The sequence below is a fragment of the Triplophysa dalaica genome, chromosome 12, assembly GCF_015846415.1.
Source record: "Triplophysa dalaica isolate WHDGS20190420 chromosome 12, ASM1584641v1, whole genome shotgun sequence".
In the NCBI taxonomy this organism is placed as follows: domain Eukaryota; kingdom Metazoa; phylum Chordata; class Actinopteri; order Cypriniformes; family Nemacheilidae; genus Triplophysa; species Triplophysa dalaica.
The window spans coordinates 14,025,280-14,042,164 of record NC_079553.1 but is presented as its reverse complement, the minus strand read 5'-3'; the positions used below and the strand labels follow the sequence as shown (position 1 = coordinate 14,042,164).

The following is a 16,885-nucleotide window of genomic DNA, read 5'->3' as shown; positions in this document are numbered from 1 at the left end:
TCTTCTCTAAGCACTTCTACGGAATGCTCAGTAACAAGTTGGCAGTCTGTGTGGAAGAGGTTTCTGCACTGTTTGTTTGTGTGTGTGTGAGCTTTGCTGAATTAGCTCCGTTGAGAGCTGAACAGAACTGGTGCTCTGAGCTTTGAGCTCTGTCCGGTATTTCATCACTACTGTCGATGAAGCTCCGTCCAGCTGCTTTCAAACGGCAACTGAGACACTGGCTCTGCCGCAGGCCAAATCTCTGACAGGGCGTCAAGACAGCATCCAAGAGCTCAGAGAGAGAGTTCAAAATCCTCGATTTCCACGAGGAGTATCATTAGCCTCCAGAAAGCCCAGCATCCAGCGTTGCCTTCCCTCCAGCGACAATGCTGAGAAAAAGTGCTGAGGTAAAGTACGAACAAGATTTGTGGAGCTCACCTGCACTGCGCCTTAAGACACGTTACAATGGAGGGAATATAATTGCTGTGGTTTAAGCTGGAGCTCGTTTCTGAAAAAAGTTTCACAATGTAACCACAACTTCAAGAAATTCAGAAACACAACCAAATGAAATAGCCGATTCACACCAATGACAATAACAAAAAAAAAACATGATAAAACAGCCACTCTAAATCTGTTCAAATATCAAGGGCACACACATGTTGAAGCTTAGAACAAAACATTTTCATCTTTTAGTGTGAATGCTAAAACTGTTGTCCTTTCTATCTCCCGAAATTGTTATTTAAAAAGACGAACAGCTGAATAAAGAGATTCTTGTAAATGCTACCGGCGTCTCCCTTTGACATAACATGATCTTTAGCAGCCAACATCTATCTCCCAGCACTTTGCCAAATTAAACCAGCCATTAAAAGAGAAGGATAGGTCACATGACTCAAGCTCAAAGAAAACAAGCGCAGATGGGTCCCTTACATACACTCATTCGCACGAGAGAATGTTCTGGGTGCGCTTGAAACCCCCTCGACTGGGAACGGGGCTGCACCAGGGGCCCTCTTTAATGTGATATGGCCCAGCAAAATGGATCAACCTCATTGTAATCCCAACGGGCATGAAGTCACCACGCAATGTTTTTACATCCATCCAATCCGTGTCTACCCCTGCTCTGCTCTATATGGTCCCTGACAGGAGGTCAGGTCACAGCTGGCTATTTCTAGAATTTAGATTGTGGTCCCTCATGGCGAGGGCTGACATTAATGTAGGGCAGGCTGCATTTTGGGTAATCTATTTACTCAAAGTCCTGCCTTAGACAATCACAGGAAACCGGTGGCTCGGTAATAACAGAGTGCAAGAGAGAAAGACAAAAGAACACGCCTGACACAAGATTCTTGAAGCTTTTGATGGGTATTAAAGACAAGTCTGAAGTGTTTGAAATCAAAGATATGAATCAGCGGGATACTTTCGATATTCCATCGTGAGGTCCTTTCATCCAGAGATACCCGTAGCTGCATCCACTGTTACGTCCATCAAAACATTTGAAGTGATCTGAAACATTCAAGAAGTCTCATTGCTTATTAATGCAGGTTGCTGCGTGATTTTATTATTGATAGATGCACGAGTGCGGGTGGAATCGTGGCTCTTTTAGAGGTGGGTCATCGCCTGCGGTTCTTAATCTGTTCATGTCAAGAGGCTTGTATCTCATGAAGCGTCACAAGACCTGCCATCTTGTGTTTCTCAAGGATGGTCAGCTTTAAATGAACATCTAAAGCTCCTTACGGCACCAGTGGTTTCACTTTAGTAACAGATTTTACATCATACGAGTATTAAGTCTGATTTATTGGCGCAAAATAATCTTGACGTGGTCTTTGAGGCCAATTATTTTGTTGTCCTATTTTAGTGCACTGCATTATTTGCATTCACAATGGTTTTATTCCCTGTCGTCCGTGAGCATCAGAAAAGACCGGCGACCCAGAACACTGGTTTACGCATACTAATAATAAAGCGTTCTCTGTTGTCATCTGCACGTACGACCCAAAATATCACGTTCTGAAAAGACACCCGCAGTAAATAATTTCTTAATTACTTTTGCCCAAAGCCTGCGTCTGCCGCCATTAATTACAGCCAGACATACATACGGACAATATACTTCATCACGGCTTCAAGACTAAGCGGCCCCTGGTGAGATCTAACCCGCTTTACTCTTTGTTACCTATTCAACAGTACTGTGACAGGAAGACAATGTCGAAAGCTCCCCGGACACTAGATGGTCCCTCAATTTATTAATATGAGCCCATGTGAGTGAGGCAGAGCTAAATTGTGCTGACTCCCGTCGGCAGAAGGGGCGCCCAAGAGGACTGTTCCAGACACAAGGTTCTCCATATGGAAAGAGGAAGGAAGAGCTAAGCTGTCGATAAGCGACTAAACTTGCGATATTAATTGGCGATGGGCATGTGCGGGTAGGAAATTAAAAAAGAAGTTTGCATGGAGTTAAATTTGGCTGTCTTCTATTGTGCTTGAAGGATGATGGGAAGTTGTCTGGGGTTTAGAGAGCATGAAATACTGAAAACAGATTAAAAAACATCACCAAACAAAAGCATGTAGTTTCAAGGTCAGATAGACTGTGTAGTAAAGAATAATCATATGTTCGCTAAAGAATCAACAACCAGTGTAGGAAATAGGTTCATATTATTACATTATTATATAAAATATGAACTACATAGATTGTGTATAGATAGTATTATTATTACTACAATTATTTGTATAAAATAGTATACATTTTTATAGATTGTTGATATATATTATTATTATTACTACCATTATTTACATAATAAAAGTATCTGTTTTCTATAGATTTTTTATATATATAATACAAAACAGCCAAGGCCTCATGTATGGCCTTACCAGGAACGTCAGACAAAACAAAAGGTGCACTGGTTCAGAGAGTAAGAGGGTATGACTCAATAGTAAAGCCTGAGGGAAGACAAGAGCTGTGTCCTGCAGTGTGAGCTCACAGGCCAGAGGGGATTATGGGAGCTCAGATGAGTCCTCATCTCTCAGGCACATCCAGGGCCGTATGAACATGATCGATATATGAACATAAGTCTGAAAGAATCATTGAGTTTTGCCAGGAGCTGTGATGTCAGCTACAGATGAACTCGTGTACTGTCTCTGTCTTAATGTTTGTAGTGAATGTGAAAATGTCCTTTTTAAAGTGAACCCATTTTCAAATTTGAAATATTTATCCAATAGGGGCTCTGTTAGGAGAAAACAAATGACATTTTAATAAAAATGTCAAGCACATGGGAATAACATTTTATCAGATAAATTTATGGAAATGTGATTCCAAATTACAGCTGAACTATTCAAATATTTTAATCTGAAAACATATGTTTATGTCTAGAATTAGTTTTTTTTTTTAATGAACAACTGGAAGGAAAACTCATAGTTTATGCAACTCGGGGTGAGACATCAAGAAACTGCTTGATATAAAAGGCCAAGAGTACATTTCTGCCAATTTATTACTAGAGAATACACAATAAATATTTATTTTAGTTGAATAACTATTCACTATCTAGCATTAATCATGAATGTGCTCTCAGAAAGGATGTGTCGAATAACAACACTTTTTAACATTGAGTCATTTGATTCATTCTGTATTGACTTTGTGATAAATAAATAAAAGGGGCAACATACGGTTGAGTTAAAATGCGTTAATGTTAACTAGACACAGAGATGTGTTTAGAGTGAAGTAATGTAATTGTTAATTATTGTACAACATTGTACATCGTCATTGATCTAAAATAAAAAAAAATACATGAAGTATATTTGCTGATTAAGTAGATTGAAGACAACATCTTACATAAGTCTGTTTCCTTAGATACAAGTTATTCTGAAAAATACCCAAGGAAACCTCATAAAGGAAACAGATGACAACATTTTTCCACCAGAACATCAGTCTTAGACCCCACCCAGGCCTCCAGACGCAAACAAAAAATGTGTTAGAGGGATAGTTCAGCCAAAAACTACAATTTGCCGTTTATTTACTCACCCTCAGGCCATCCGAGATGTAGGTGACATTTTTTCTTGAGTAGAACCATAAAGAAGATTGTTTGGTAAATCCGCAGCCCTCTCTGCTTCATATAATGGGATGACACAAGATACTCAAGAAAAAAATGTCACCTACATCTCAAATGGCCTGAGGGTGAGTAAATGAACTGCAAATTGGAGTTTTGACTGAACTATCCCTTTAAAGGATAAGTCCAGTTCAAAATTTAAATTGTGTTATTCTTTCACTCACCCACATGACGTTCAACATGTTTTAAGATCTACCGGCATTATGGGAGCACAAATATAGATCTTTAGGTGACATCCAAGAGATTTCGAGGCCTCCTAATTGACAATCATGGTTTAAGTTATCGTCAAAGTCCAGAAAAGTACTAAAGACATGGCTAAATTGGTCCATCCACTCATAGTGGCTCAACTGAATATATTTGAAGCGACGAGAATGCTTTATGTGTGAAAAACAAAAACAAAATGACAACTTTAATCAATATATTCTCCTCTGTTATGTCAGTCTATGCTAGGTGTTCAAGAGAGCACTTCGATGCATGCGCATTCGGTTGGGCAAAGAACCGCAAGTTTTCCTCAATATCGAAATCATCAGACATTTTGCAAAGATCTGCCTATATAGAGTGTGCGTCTGCTTGTAAACACAGAGTTGTGCTTCCGGGTTGTTAGTCAGAAGGCCGGCATCTGCTCCCATTGACTAATACAAATTTAATGAAGTCTTTACTACTTTCCTGAACCTTGACAACAACTATAACAATGATGTCTATGGGGAGGCCTGGAAATCATTCGGATGTCAGCTAAAATATATTTATTAGTGTTTCCGAAGATGCCGGGAGGTCGTAAACCACGTTGAACCTCATGTGGGTGAGTAAAAAATAACACAATTTAGATTTTGAAGTGAACTTTTCCTTTGAGCTGTAAGAAAATAACGGCATGTATGAATCTGGGAGGCTCCAAGCCATGTTTCATGGAGGCAAACTCACTGCATCTGACCCGATAAACATCAAACAAAACCACAGAACGGTGTTGCAAAGACCCGTGATCGAAGATGATGGTTCCACTGCAGAACCATTCAAACATGCTCTTTCACTTTATCTCACATGCTTACAGTATAATGCTGTTTCTTTTTCTTTTTCGTCTGTGCTGAAAATTCTCATTAGTTAACTCCCTAGTCTTGCGTACCCAGACACGCAGGTCTTCCGGTAAAATTCAACCAATCAGATGACGACTTTGACCATGCTTAAGTGTTTCCTGAAAAGTGAGCCTTGTGCATCTGACGTTAAGCCAACTGTCCGTGGGTGTGACGTCTGAGACTGAGACTACAACCTCCCCAACGCCTCATCAAACGATAATCGAGCGCATCAGATGGGCTCTCCAACAGACCAGGAGGATCTAACTGTTCTTTGAGGCTTCGTTTGCTGACAGATTTGTGTCGGCGCCTTGTTTGACAATGATATGATCTCAGGTGAATGCCGTTTGCCATAATGCCATGTTTACCATCTCCTCAACTTCCCTCGTCCTCGTGGTCCACGGTTTAGTGCCGCTTTCCTGCCGTAATCTGGTAATTAAACTGTAATCTGCTGGCGATCTGCACCGCAGCGGTTTACGCTGGGCCAGAAAAACACTAAGTTGGCTTTTAATTAAAAGCAAATCTACAGCCGGCTGTAATCCACAACAGTTCGCTTATAAAGCCGAAGCTCACAGACGCCAACAATTCTGCACATCCTCCAGCGCGCAGATGCGAGGCCGGAGCACACGCCAAGACCTGAAACATAGGCTGGCTGTTATTAGGGGTTTAATCACCACCCAAAATGTCCCTGAGGTTCCCAAACCTCACGAGCGCTCCTACATCACCCCTGCAGTAATATATGACGTTCTGAAGTTAAAACAAAGTCACGATTGACTATAAACGCAGAAGCCTGTTCCAGGGAACTATACGTTATGTGCACCCGCCACGCTAATGATGGCAGCAACAAAGAGTAATTGAGCCGTCCGTTGTGTACGTCATCTCTCCTGATCATTATGACGATAAATAGCGTGCGTAATTCGAAAAAGACATCACTGCCACATGCGATAAAAGAAAAATCAAGACAAAGCGGCAGTCTGTGAGCGAACCTTTGTGCGAATGTGCGAGCGAGATTGAATAATCTGCTCGGACCAGTGGAGCTGAAAACCACTCCATACATTAGTTTGATAACACAGCGGGATTGTGTTACAGCTTTGTAGAATTGTACAACAATATATTGATCTGGAGTCCAGGTGCACTGTGGCCCCATGTCTGAGACTCTCAAAACGCCAGGTGACCCGAAAACTGCAGAAAAACTCATCTCAAACGCCAAAATCACTTCTCAGTAAAACGCTTTCAAATCGCTTTCAAACGATGATGCCCTTGGCATTATATTAGAAAATATTCAAGCCTCTTGTTTTGAAGATAACTCTTGAAGATGAATATACTTAATTATCAGAAGCAATTATTATTTAGCCTAAAATGTGCTTTAATCAATTCAGGTTGCTTCCCTTGAAATTGACTGCGGGGTAGAGTCGATCATTAGCCGTCTCGGCTGATGGCCTTGTGCTAATTTGGTCTAGTACCATACAGGCATGCAAGTACTCTGAAGCCCACATTATCCCACGCTGTAATTGCCAGGGAAAATCTAAATTACCAAGTACACACAGGCCTATTTAAATTTGCTTTCAACTCGACTAATGATTTCTGTCTTAACATATTTCCTTTCTCTATAAAACTTTCATGCACATCAACTTTTCTGGCTACTTTTTTGCAATATGTAGTGTTCCACATTTCATTCGCGTAATGCTGGCGCCCACGGCAACTTTGCGGGAAGATCGGGTGATTTCAGAATGAATGTATCACTATGCACAATGCATGCCAGCCAAAAAAGGCAAGAACATTTGATTGGGTTTCATGCTACGATTTATCCATGATAAGGCCGCTTCTGATGAAATTAAGGTATCACCATTTCCATGTCCCAAAGGAGAACGTTCCATTCTCTTCCTGTAATGAGACAGTGGCTAAAAGTGAAGGAGTTGAAGATATATTTGTGGCATTGATGAAAGGACGCGCGAGAAACATGAAAGCTGTGATCGATGGCCAATGAGCAATGTGCTTAAATGTTCTTGAGTGAATATGGGATAATAACCGAGTGATGAATGAGGATGCCTGTGCTTAACATAGTGTCATAGCAGCTGAATGTGTCCTGGTGAACAGGTCATGAAAGATCAGAAAATGTAAATGATGTTCAAACAGTCTGATTCAATAAAACACTTCACTCTGTAAACACGTAGTCCAGCAGATTGAGTGATTTGAAAAAAAAATAAGCAACAAACATGAAACACAAATATCCATTCAGGATTTGAAGTACTAGACAGTCCGATAATACACCGTGTCTATCATACATGGTTTGTAATAGGGATGTCCAAATCCGATCACGTGATCGGCAATCAGGCCCGATGACGTGGTTTCAGACTCTTTTGGAATCGGACGTTACCTCCCGATCAGGACTCAGATATATATGTATATATTTTCGCATAATTTTTTATCACATCTATAGTTATGCGGTGGTACAGAGTACCTCTTGACTCCACACAGAAACAGCAACGCGTGCGGCATGACATCACTTTGTTGCAGAGACGCTATTGGTTAAATGCGGCAAAGTAGAACACGGAAGCAGCTTGAAGCTGAAAGCGCGAGTATGTCTGCGGTCTGGAGGTAATATAAAGTTGATGACAACAACATTGCCATAGCAAACTGTGAGATATGTAAACTTGGGATTGCAAGAGGTGGAAAGGAAAAGGCTACACTTAACACAACAAACCTGACACAATACAGCGAGTTTACCCAGACAACCCGCCGAAGATGAGTCGGCTCACGCTGCAGGAGAGTTTGAAGCGGAGAGAAAAAAGTGCGAAGGTGCAGGACATCACAGCCAAGATAGCACAAATGATCGCAATGAGTGATGACAGTAAGAGTTAGGAGTGTAGTTCCTAAAAGCACATTATTGGCTTTGCAAACACTGAGGCACTTTTATTTTTTTATTTGTTTACATGCCTAAAGGGTATTTTAAGATGAGGTGCTATTTGATATTATATTAGACTTCTTTTATATTTACTGTTGCACTAAAGTCCAAAAGTGAATAATTGATGTTATTTATTACTTGATTGTTCAAGCTACCTCAGAGAAGCGCTCTGTTTGTTCACAGAGTTGTTGAATGTTACAATTAGGTGAATTAAATAAAAAATAAGGAAAATCCTGGATCTGTTTCTTCGCTCTTCTTTATTCATTTTTTATGTATTATAGAAGTATCAGATCGGGACTCGGCATCGGTAGATACTCAAAATCAAATGACTCGACTCGGACCTGAGGGCAAAAAAACCCTTATCGGGATAGGTCAAACATTCCAGCTGTAACTATACTTTAAAAACATTGAAAATCACTAACCAAAGTGCACTCATTCCACACAGAGATGTTTCACAATTCTTCTTCTAAGGAGGAGCATCTTCCACATTTCAGTGAATGCAGAAGCTAGATCCTATTTCACATTTGACTCTTCACATAACTAATACAAACACAACCTCATTCCTAAAATCCCCCCTGTCTCCTTTTGGCCTTCGGCTTGCAACAGAGAGACACCAAAGCTTTCAGGACCCCTCCCAGGACACAGAACAAACATCTCACTTTACTGCAATACATCATCACTCATAAAGTCATGGATGTATTATTCAGCTGAGCATTCCATTACTTGCACCACAGAAAATCAATACCCACAATTGAATCCATTTCATAAGTGCCTGTCTTAAAGCTTCATCACATTTTATGTATTAACAGTGACCAAAAAAGGAGAACGAAAAAAACAGATAGTTGTATCTTGCATTCTCAAAAAAAGATAGCTGATCATAAACAGCTGCACAAACTCTATCACACTGGCTATATTAAAGTGTGAAGCGAAAACACTAAGATAGGCCAAAAATGCTCCATCACTCAGCTGTGAGTCGCTCCAGACAAAAATATTGTGATGTTCTGCTCTTGAAATCACATTAAGCGGTAACTCCTGAGCAAGATCCTTTAAGGAAGGTCAATTCAACGGAGACAACTTGACAATGCTTTCAGAGAGCTGTTTTTTTTGTCATGCAACTACAGTTCAAATACAAAATAAATGTGGAAAAGTCTGCATATCAGAAGCATATCCCAATAACCAATAAAAGAACCATTAAATAAGATGATTATATTATTATGATTATTATTATTAATGTCAGTGCATGCTTTGGTGGAAGTATCAAGAGATGATTCTTTTGTGTAAAAATATCAGGTTCAATGATAATTTATATTTGTATCACATGTGACCCTGGGCCACAAAACCTAAAGTAGCACACAAACTACAAAATTCGTATAGCCAAAAATAAATTGTATCGGTCCAAATTGTCAATTTTTCTTTTATGCCAGAAAATCATTAGGATATCAAGTAATGTCCCGTTAACATATTTTTTGAATTTCCCACCGTAAAAATATCCAAACTTTATTTTTCTGAGTGGATGCAGCAAAATCGATAACACAAATGGCCGGAAGCCCGCCCATCGGCGCTTTTTTGGAAACCGTGCACTCAAGCTATTTTTCTAGCCCTGAGACTCATTCATCAGAACATTTGATCATCATCTCCAGTTTTGTATAAATGTTTGGTTTAATAAAATCTGAATGTGTTAAAAAATGGTTAAAGAAAGGCCAAGCTCTATTTCTACATTACTGGGCCAAGACAAGTATGAAAAATATGTAAGGAAGAGACAGAATTCTACCACGTTTCCCAAAGGCGTTACTGGTAAGCATATCATAAAATTGTCTATTCTTCACACTGCAGAGCAAGGCGATGCAAAATACAAAATGGATCACTCGTGCTGACCAAATGTATAACCACAGATCATCTAAATGGCCTTACATACATTGTGCCTTCCAGCTAATGGAGCGCTTCTCCTGCACTAATAAACAGTCGACTGTCCTCGGCAGATAATCCTGCTCTGGGTTTACGGCTCCACAGCTGGGTAGGATGAGCCAGTGGCCATCGTCAAAAAGTGACTGGCAAATCTTTCATCCACCACTAGGCTCTGCTGAGCTCATGACCCAATCTTCAAGAGCAAGCACAACACAACACAATAAAGCCTAGAACATTCATAAAGCGAGGCAGACCGCTGGACCTCCTGACCCTGGCTCCTCTCCTCACATGAGGAGGAAAGGGACCTGAGAATAACAGGCTCATATTTTAAGGTCAGCTGCGAGTCTGATAAGAGCCATTGTTTGTTGTCGTCCAGCGTTACCTCAGGGAACGGACCTGTCGGACAGCCAAATCATTCAGGATGCAGGCGACCCTCCTGGGGGCTTGACGGCCGAGTCAGCAGGGGCACGGGAGGAGAAGGAAGAGGGGGACAAGCATGCTGTAATGTTTACGGCACCTCCAACACACAGGCGGGAAAAAGACCGGCTCCCTTTTCACCACCCAAACAGCATTTCCTAATCCACACCATGGTAAACAGAGATGTTCTTTAGAGCCAGCAAAAGAGAGGAAACGGTGGCCTAGATCACCTCCAACAAGAGGGAAACCGGATCCAAACAATACAAGCTAAACTGTTTGGCCCTGGTAACAACGCATATAAATAATCCAGTAAACATTTTTGAGATAATCCCTGAAAAATGGAGAGGGTGATGAATAGGAGACGCGAGTCCCAAATGGTCTGGGATTCATTTTGCTGCCCCTAGCAACACAGGGAAGGCTAGATAACATAATTAATCTCACAATGCAGCATATCCTAAATAAACATTTCAGTCATGTATAACGCTGGATCAGATTAGAATGAATAGCCGGCAGATCCGGCACAGCAGAGGTTTAAACAGATTGCTAATAACTGTACACTGCTTGTTTACCAGAACATCTTCTGGATTTGGTTCATATTGTTATTCTTTAATGCTGCAATTCACAGCGTTTGTTTTATAAAAAAAAAGTAAAACAGACAAACAAAGCTGAGAAAGTACATGAAAAAATCAGTCTTCACAATAATGATTTATAGATTGAAAAAAGCGCAGAATGTCAGTTGGGCTCTGTCTATGGGCGGGAGTCAGAATGCTCCCGTACCTCATCACAACAATATTATGGTGCGTTGCGAAGAAGAACGAAGGTGAGAAATTCAAAGCAGAATTTTCTTTTTTTCTGCATAGTTCCCCTTTAAGTAACCTGCAACTATATAGTTTATACAGAGGGGGCGATATAGAGGCAAAAATTATCAAGTGCACCTTTAAGCGCCAATTTTGAGAAACTTCTGTTAGGAAAGAGTGGCATTTATGAAACCTTTTTTTATTCCACAATGATATCGTTGCACAAACGAGACAAATTAACACCCTTAAAGTCGAAATAAAAAAATACAATTCTTATTTTTTCATACAATATTGCAGCGTTTATAGTAATTATTATTAGCTCATCAACGTGTGTCACTTTCTTTTTTAAATTCGTGCATCATCATAATCTTCAATTAAAATCGGAAAAATGCACTTCTGCCCTGAAATGACGATCCATCTCAAATGACACATATTAGACGGCTTGGACGGAGCATCCGTTAACTCCTCCCTTCAACTGTCAGTCTGCTGCAAGTTGCAGTTCAAAATGCAACAAATGTTTTTCTACATTCACAATAAAAAACGCAAGCCACGTCAACTAATTTTCTCTTTTGAAATTCACTTTCACTCGGAAATGTGTCGTAAAAAACGTCTATACAGTGACATATCTGATAACAATGGCTTCTGGAAGGGGAAAAATGTAGGAGGGGCATTATTTCTAACTTGTCCGTTGATGGAAGCCTGGCCATTGGACAGTCTATAAAGTCCCGCCCTTGGGCATAGACCAACATCATACAGAGTTGAGCTGTGGTTTAAATGAGGGATTATGAGGACATATATGCGATTTTTTAAATCATTTTACACTGCGATATTCCATAAAAATAAGAATTGAGATTTTTGATTTCATGGTGACTAAGGATGAGAATCCACAGGGATTGTTTGATGCCCATTAGATAGACATTGGCCAGTCAAGCTAAATGCTGATAAATCTCTCCAAGAGTCATTTTTACACCCTCATCGCCTCCAATAACACGAGTTGGCTGAAGTGAAAGTAAACCACTATAACAGACACACAAACAAACCTCTTGTAATTCCTCTTGAGGCCAATGATCAGCCCTCCTTTCACGGGCCATGACGCTAACGACTGCGTCTGCAAAACGGCTGTAAATGGAGTGGGCTTGTTTACGGATGTGGGGGCACATCGCCTCAGTTCACAATGGGCATTTCACATCTCCCATAAGCAACTCGCTGTCACCAATAACAGGCTGAAACAGAAGCCAAGACGAAACCGATACATGTGACGCTGCTATAATGAGAAGCACATTTAAAACACAAAAGCTGTTTTCAAGAAAATGTGGGGATTAGCCTGAGGCGTTGCTGCACGGGGCGGCCTCTCCGATGGCTGACCTTCAGAGAATCAGAGGACAGAGAGGAAAACTTGATATAAAATAGGGAACATATGATTAGTTCAACATTATTAACTTCAATGGAGGGCTTAACCGAGTTAGGATGATCATCATCGTGGCTGTCCAATCTGCTGCCATCAATGTCTATTAGGCCATGAGACGTGATTGAAGTCTCATTAGCGTAAAGAGACTCCGAGAGGCCCAAACTGGTTTTCTGCTAGCACAACTCAACTATTATTGGCAGCAATTTTGCCAGGCTTCAGGATTGTCCTACTGTTTCATTTAACCAAGGCCTGTGATGGGATTTCAGACTACCGTACAAACTAATTTGTCCGAATCGCCGTAATGGCCGACCGGTGCACTTCAATCATTTGGGATCTGAGTAGCAATGAACCAGCTGTCCCGTATCCATATGTTTCCACGTCACAAAGACAAATAGATGTGTCCATTCGTCCCCTTCACGATTGGACAGAACACAGGCTGGGCTGCCTCTGATAGCTAAACTAGGTTAGTGGCCCTTGCAGGTGTACATACAGATGAAGAGCTGGCTACGGGGGTCACCATTAGGAGGGTCATCCTCCGCCTATGGCCTGACAGACCTCTACATCATAATACCCCCCTTCTAGTCCCATTCCTGGCACGTTCAAAAGTCTAGCTGTACCATCGATAGTCAGGCGTTAGAAAAGACCCAAATGATTTTGAAAAGATGAGGGGGTAGAGGTTTAATGACCACTAAATTCCTCTTCAAGAATGAACAAAAGGCAATCGATAATGAGCAAATTAGACTAAAACTCTACAAACATCAAGATGCAAAAGAGTTAAATGCATTGCATGCTAATAGAATCATTACAATGCACATTAATGGTCATTTAAAATCTGTTTACTGATAATGAATTGCATTTGTAGACCTGAAAGATGATCTTTTTTATTATTGGCAGAGAAAATGCTCCTATTCAAATTTTTATGTAGTTGTTGATAACTCTGATTGAGGCTGAAGAATTAAAATAATGAAATAATATAATGAATACATTCAAAGAATAAAATAAAGTTTGAATAAAATATAGTAAAAAATACATTAAAAATTAAATTAAATAAATACATACACAAATACATGATGTTTGATTTATACAATTTTTTCAATTGAATACATTAACAATCACACAAAATTATTTTAAAAACAGGACGGCCTTATCATAATTTTTGTACTTTCAGACTCAACTGCAAAATACTTAGAAGAGAAATGAAGCACAAGATCAGATTAAGTCAAAAAGCTCAAAGCAGCTTTTACCAAATGCAGGTTATTTATATATTCATTATTTATGGCCCACAAATATCACAACAATGTTATGGGAACAGATTTCCACAAGGATACATTTGTGTGAATACTGAGAAAAATAAATAAAAAATCATTCCATGAACTATTTACATTTTAATAGATTTCCTCGTAGCCTCCCTTGAGACTGACAAACCAAACTGATGCAAGGAGATATTGCATTAAATTGAACAAATATAAATCAAAGATATTTAGCTGTATGTTATCAACAGCAATTATTAAACACATTGTCATGTTATACACACAATCTCGTCGCCTATCTGCCAAATGATGTCTGTGGATGAGCCTTCGGTCCAAAAACTGTTTAGTGTGGAAAAAGGCTGGCGTCTCATTCTCTCACCCTTCCAAAAACTGTTAAAGCAGTCAATGTAGCAGCAGAGCAGGATTTACTGACTACACAGCTGGCTCTGGACTGGAACAAGGCCAATGGGAACTTACAAAATTCGCCAGAGCCATAAGCTAATGTTTTTCACATTTCACATTATGGTGGAGGATTGGGCCAAGATGAGGCAGAAACCGCTTCGTTCAGCATCAGCCAAAAGCTTGAGAGGAGGGGGTCTTACAGGGTTTGTCTGTGACCCTTGCCCCCACCCCGCTGTCTTAATATAAAGGACATTTGTCAAAAGCATATATTCACTAGGGATGTTCAATTTGGTCATTTTGATTGCTTGAGAACTTGCCAGATAAATCAGCCGAGAAGATTCATGATCAATCACTTATAAAAGTCCTCCAATACTAATGCACATATCTAACATTCACAGTTCTAAAGACGTTTACAAGGTCCAAACAATGTCAAAAAGAATGAGGGCTTTTTAACTCCAGCTTTAATTTTATGGCCTGCATATGGAACAAATTTAGCTCAAAAGTTGAGATCTACCAGAACCTGTCGGGCCTGTCCTAGTAAACAGCCTCTATAAACAGGTCTTGCTCAGAACAGACAGTCATGCTGAAGGGCAGAAAAGCGGTCATGTGCAGGTTTTTATTTTATTTTAAAGGAGAGAAAAGCTCATGTGCAGGCTGACCTTTGCCTTTATAGCAATAGCAAGGTTTTTCGAAAAATAATTCACGCTGCTAGTAAAAAACCTGCCTGCAATCGAATGTAACTCCCTGATGCTGTCGTAAAATAAAACAGTTATCTCTGATCTGGGAATAACGAACCCAGGAGAGGAAAAATAGTGAACAGGGTTGTTGGAATGAACAAAAGACTATGACTGAAATCTATACAGCTGCAAGAAAAAGTTTTAATTCACACAAAATTGAAGAAAATGGAAAAATAATGGAAAAGCCCTGACTCTTAAATATTGCATCCCATTCTATAATTTAATGTAGTTCTGATTGAAGGGGAATTCAATGATGCAACCATAACCTAGATGAACTACTAGGTAATAATGCCTGATTTTATTATCATCGTTATTTAAAATGCAATTAACTTGAGTTCAATTAACTTTAATCTTCAAATAATCTATTCATCTCCCTGAATTACAAAACAAATCTATAGTCTTTAAGGTCCAAACTAAACCCAATGAATCCACATAGGCTGGTCAAGATGTTACTGGAGAACCTAACTGGTTTAAACAGTCTATATTTAAATAAGGGCTTTCAATATAATCGCGATTAATCACATCCAGAATAGAAGTTTGTGTTTACATTATATATGAGTAGTAGTACTGTGCATATTATTATGTTTTATTCATAAAAACATACACATGCATGCGCATGCATGTTATAAAAATAACATATAAAATAAACATTTTAAATAGTTTTAACTTATTGATATTAATAAAAAACATGTATGTATGTGTTTATAACACATTTATCATCGTTTTTTTTTAATTTAGCAATTTTAGTATATGCTTTTGTCATTTTATAATATTTTTTTAATTTGCTATAAAAGTTTAATAAATATATACTTTAGTTTAATTGTATGATATTTGTTTATTATTATAATTTTAGTGCAGTAAACTTATTTCCGTTTATGTTTGAGCTAATATTTAAATTTTCCCTTTGCTTAAGTTTTTCTAATAATTTTAAGGTCAATATTTTAATTGATTTCAATTAATATAAACATTTTCCAAGTTATAATTTTAGTAAACCAAAATAACCGTGTTTTTAAACACGAAATTAATATGAACAGCACACAGACTATGTAAACACAAACTTTATTATGGATGTGATTACTTCCGATGAATCATTTCACAGCCCCAACTCAAATAGACATTTTAACATTTTCAGCATGGCCAACAAACAAAGTAAAGCTAAGTAGCTGGATGTGCAGGAAAAAAAAAGTTTTGTTCCTGTGGAAAAAGTCCCTTGATGAAAGTCAAAATTAGGTAAATTTTTAATTTTCGTCGACTGTAAAAAATCTACTATATTTCATCGAGGTAGTCATGCTTTAAGACTAAGGGACAGTCAGGTCAGCTCAGATGACCACACACAACAAAGCATTTTTCCATCTACAGTCTATCAAGTCAACACTGTGTCCATGCCAAGAGTGAATATACGTCATGGGCATCAACCGTCAGGGGTGGTCGTGGGGGAGAGGGTAGCTGCGTAACGCCTTCAACACTCGACAAGTAAATAGGGGGCGAGATGTGAGGTCTGAGGTCTGATAAGAGGAGGCGAATGACGGATGGTGCGTCCAGCAGTGAGAGAAACCTCAGTAAGAGTTTCACTGGCAGACAAAGAGCTCTCTATCTCCACGGCCTTAAAATGTCAGGCCTGATGTCAGAAGTACCTCAAAAGCGAATTAAAATCCGGAGTGGACCGGACTGACATGCCGCCTGACGGGAGATTCAGGCATGAGGTCTTTCTTGTCTTGTTTGAGCTGATAATGGTCAGGCCAGATTTGAATGCAAATGAAAGGCAACATCTGAACTCTGAAAACAAGGCCACTTTGAGGAATGTGTGCGTAGCCGTGTGCAAAGCAGCATTCGGCCCATTTAAAATTGTCTAATAGCACTTTACATAATTTACAGGCTGTAAATACGTGGAAGCAGGCTGACTGATAGCCATATGCGAATGCAAATGATTATGATA

The 16,885-nt window shown here is 39.4% G+C and overlaps 1 protein-coding gene across 2 annotated transcripts in view; it reads right to left on the bottom strand.

Moving 5' to 3' along the window:
- cdkal1 (CDK5 regulatory subunit associated protein 1-like 1) overlaps window positions 1-16,885 on the bottom strand; it is a 322,974-nt gene that overhangs the window by 178,140 nt on the left and 127,949 nt on the right. The gene's annotated exons all lie outside the window — the stretch shown is intronic.